Source organism: Cyclopterus lumpus, chromosome 6 (genome assembly GCF_009769545.1).
Source record: "Cyclopterus lumpus isolate fCycLum1 chromosome 6, fCycLum1.pri, whole genome shotgun sequence".
NCBI classification, from domain to species: Eukaryota; Metazoa; Chordata; class Actinopteri; order Perciformes; family Cyclopteridae; genus Cyclopterus; species Cyclopterus lumpus.
The window spans coordinates 3,270,219-3,275,129 of NC_046971.1; positions in this window are offsets into that span (position 1 = coordinate 3,270,219).

Here is a 4,911-nt window from a genome sequence, read left to right on the forward strand (position 1 = left end):
TACAAAGCAACACAAAACAACTACAAAGTTAAACAAAACAACTTAAAAATGATACAAAACAACCCCAAATAGACACAAAATAACTAAACAACTGCACAGTGACACAAAACTATTAAAAAAGAAACATACTCTTATTAAAGCTCATTGTGTGAATCTAAGACTTCTTACTGGTGAGCAACAAGTTACACAACACACTGCTTCACTCTTTGAGGAACTGTGCTTTTGCCTTGCCTCCGGGCATTTCTGATGCAGTTGCCAATGGGTGTGTGTGTGTGTGTGTGTGCGTGTGTGTGTGTGTGTGTGTGTGTGTGTGTGTGTCTGACTGACTGTAGACCCGAAGGGTGTGTCTGTTTGGCTTCTGTGGTGGTAAACTACATTTTGGCTCTGGGCCTCTTGTCTTGGGGGGGTGTAAAAAGAAGAAGAAGAAGAAGAAGAAGAAGAAGAAGAAGAAGAAGAAGAAGAAGAAGAAGAAGAAGAAGAGAAGAGGAAGAAGTGTACCTCACCCGGCTAGCATACAGAATGTGGAGTATGACATGCGCTTATGTGATGCATCCTGCAACCACGTTTATGTTCTGTGTATTTTCTGTATATAAATATATATATATATATATATATATATATATATATATATATATGCATGCTGTGACCTGAACCTTTAAAATCACACAACAACAGCAGGGATCTGACCTCTTATGGCGCCATCTACTGGTGCACGAGGGGAACAGGCCCTTTCAGTCTGCAGAGACATGAGGGCGGCTTCAGGTCAGGCTCAGGGGTCAAAGAAAGTACTTTGTTATTTCATTTTAAGTAAAGGTAGCAGTTAAAACACTCTGTTAAAAGTAAAAGTCCTGCATTCTGAATAAATCAAAAAGCACCAAAAGTAAAAAGTTCTTATTTTGCAGAATGGTCCATTTCAGATTATTATGCATTATTGGATGCAATGAGTGATGAATAAATGCGTTCATCTATTTAATGTTGGAGCTGGTCATTTTAACTACTGTATTTATGAAAATATAATATTATTTATTTATTAATCTGAATGTGTAAAGTAACTAAAAGCTGTCAGTATGAAGTATGAAGTATTAAGACCCGGACACGTAAATGATTAGACTGATTAGAAAGTGAAGATGTGCACGATTTGACCCCTAAACCTCGTCCAGTGTCGCTCCACCGGAGGTCGTTCATCACCGGCCGGGTCGATAGCGACGCTGGTTAACTGCTGACCGGGACAGTACACTCTGACTGATGCTGCTGACCCCCCAGAGACCCCCAGAGACCCCCAGAGACCCCCAGAGATGAAGTGTGTCATCGCTCCGCTGTGTCTCTCCATCTTCATCTTCATCCTCTTTCAGCAGCACTCACAGAAGGTCACATGGCATGTGGGTCCAATAGAGGCCTTTTTTATTATTTTATACTTATCGGCTTATCAAATCTTCACCCGCCGCATTGCATTCTGGTTATTCTCTTCCTTAAATACATCTGACCTTTAGATCCACGAGACCACGCTTCTACGAAACGATGTTTCTTCCACAGATGTTTTGGGGAATTGTCGCTTTCATCCGGGTGTAAACGCGACATTTGCATATATTATACGGTAAAATACTGTAAAAAGTAAAGTCTTATAATAACCCACAGAGGTCCATTATCACTATCTCTTTATGTATATTAATTGTTAAGTGAAATGCTCTGAATTCCACATCCTGCACCTTTAAATCCAGGAGGTCTGTTGAATGAGGTACAAATCTTATTTTGGAGGAACTTCTTGAAATAAGTAGATTTGTAATTCCTTATTAGAAATAAAATATATATATTTTCTGCCCGGCCTAGACTGAACCCTTTGTCACCTTCTCGGTGTCGAGCGTCCTCGGCCGTCGGACTCGTTCCCGTCTCCCCTTCACGATAAAGTCACTTCGTAATGAAAAAGGAAATCAAAAAAGATTAAAATCTGGTACTTTACAGGAAATGGTTTCCCTTCTGCAGGCGGTCAATAAGTTGCTGCCGCGTCCGTCGTCCCGTCAATCAGCTCGGGCATCGAAGGGCCATCGGAGGAGGAGGCGTGAACGTGATGAGAAGCTCAGGAAAACACACACACACACACACACACACACACACAGATTCATATCCCTGTCATGTTTATAGATGCGGTCGAGTTTCAGTCTGTTAAAAGTGACGACGAGGACGTTAAAATGTCGTGTTTTTAATGCAACGCTATTGGAACATGATTTACGGTCTTCTGGCTGTAAAACGCCGCCTGTGACGTAACCAAATATTATTCTTTGTAAAAAAATAAAGAAGCCTTGGCTCCGTTTCCCTTTGCCTGTTTATGGGATGCCTTCGAGAGCTCTTAGAGTTGTTTATCCGTGGAAGCTTTTGACTCAAATAAACTAAAGTTAAGTGTCTTTTTGTTTATGACTCTATATATACGCTGTGCGTGTTCTCCACTTCTATCTCATTCAATGCAAATAGTAATGTGCTGTCGGTATTACATACGATGTTCATCAAAATAAATGCATGTTTAAAAAGGGGCTACATCTATTATTGAGGGATTGTCTCCACATGGCTCTCAACATGGCGATGGCTAACGGTGCTAACAGTGCTAACAGTGCTAACGGTGCTCCGGTATCTTAACAGATCACATAGTTGAGATTGTAACTTTAATAATAGTGTTGTGGACAACGATGACTGCGATGTCGATTACGCTCATTTTGATTGGTCGTTGGTGATCTGGAAGAAGGCCTGAGGCCCAAAATGTCATCTAAATAAAAAAGGAAAAGAAAAGAGAAACGCACATGGCACTTCTTCCGAGTCCAGTCCCATTGATTATTCAATGTTATCTGGTCCTGAAAGCTCTTTGTGTGTGAGATGAAATAGGATAAGGTTAATAAAATAAGCCTTTATTGATCCCCACGGGGCAGAAGAATGTGTTGCAGGAGCACCAGGGCAGAAAAACAGTCAAAATACATCAAAGGTAAAAAAGACATAAATCAATAAAAATACATAAAATACAAATAGAAAGTAGAAAGGTGAATTCAGGAGAGTGCAGACCTCCACTAGACCTTCAAAGACCACGTTATGTTGTGATTTAAACGCTCAAAGTCTGAACAATCGTACAATGTTGACCAAAAATAAATAAATAAACCTGCAGTGCATTAACAATCAGGAGGACAGACGATGAGGCCGACGTCGTCACATTAAAGATTAAACACGAGGATAAAAGTACCCGTGTACCGGGCAGTGTGTGTTCTGGTAGCTCAAATAGTCTGTCGCTCATTTCCCAGAATGAAGGTTCTTAATATGTGAAGTTAATCAGTTATCAGCGCGTCCGCCTCGTAGAGAACAACAGACGAGTGTCTGAGTCACAACCCGTCATCGTTGGGAGTAAAACAAAAAGCAGGGAAGTGATTGGAAAAATTCACTTTTTTGTGAATAAAACAACAACAACTTGTGTTAAGGATACACAATGCACCATACAGAATACAAAATACAACAATACAATTAAAAAAATACAAAAATAGTGCATGTAGGAGGGTTTTCCCCACTTTTCATGGATCATTTTGCATAAACTCCGTGACCATCACGCAGCGACTCTCGCCTGCCTGTTGACCTTCGGGTGTTGGGTGACGGCGGCGCTTAGTGTCCGCCGGTCTCATCGGCGTCAAAGACAGCGTGAGTCACCGCGACCGAGACGGCTGTTTGAAGCATGCGAGTCGTGGACAGACGAGGAGCTGCACACTCACTGGCCGCACGCACAAGACCGAGGGCATCCAGAGGAAGGACGGGGGTGGGTTGATGGGTGGGTTTCTTGGTGGGTGGGTTGATGGGTGGGTTGGTTGATGGGTGGGTTGGTTGATGGGTTGGTTGATGGGTTGGTTGATGGGTTGGTTGGTTGATGGGTGGGTTTCTTGGTGGGTGGGTTGATGGGTGGGTTTCTTGGTGGGTGGGTTGGTTGATTGATGGGTGGGTTGATGGGTTGGTTTATGGGTTGGTTGGTTGATTGGTGGGTTTCTTGGTTGGTTGATTGATGGGTTCGTTGGTTGATGGGTGGGTTGGTTGATGGGTGGGTTGATGGGTTGGTTGGTTGATGGGTTGGTTGATGGGTTGGTTGGTTGATGGGTGGGTTGATGGGTGGGTTTCTTGGTGGGTGGGTTGATGGGTGGGTTGGTTGATGGGTTGGTTGATGGGTGGGTTGATGGGTTGGTTTATGGGTTGGTTGGTTGATTGATGGGTTGGTTAGTTGATGGGTGGGTTGATGGGTTGGTTTATGGGTTGGTTGGTTGATTGATGGGTTGGTTGGTTGATGGGTGGGTTGGTTGATGGGTGGGTTGATGGGTTGGTTGGTTGATGGGTTGGTTGATGGGTGTGTGGGTGGGTTGATAGGTGGGTTTCTTGGTGGGTGGGTTGATGAGTGCGTTGATGGGTTGGTTGATGGGTGGGTTGGTTGGTTGATGGGTGGGTGGGTTGATGGTTGGGTGGGTTGATGGTTGGGTTCATGGGTGGGTTGATAGGTGGGTTTCTTGGTGGGTGGGTTGATGAGTGGGTTGATGGGTTGATGGGTGGGTTGGTTGGTGGGTTGGTTAATGGGTGGGTGGGTTGATGGTTGGGTTAATGGGTGGGTTCATGGGTGGGTTGCTTGGTGGATGGGTGGGTTAATGGGTGGGTTGCTTGGTGGATGGGTGGGTTAATGGGTGGGTTAATGGGTGGGTTGCTTGGTTGATGGGTGGGTTAATGGATGGGTTAATGGGTGGGTTAATGGGTGGGTTCATGGGTGGGTTGCTTGGTGGATGGGTGGGTTAATGGATGGGTTAATGGGTGGGTTAATGGGTGGGTTCATGGGTGGGTTGCTTGGTGGATGGGTGGGTTAATGGGTGGGTGGTCTCTGCAGAAACAAACCTTGAGGCCGGATCAACAACG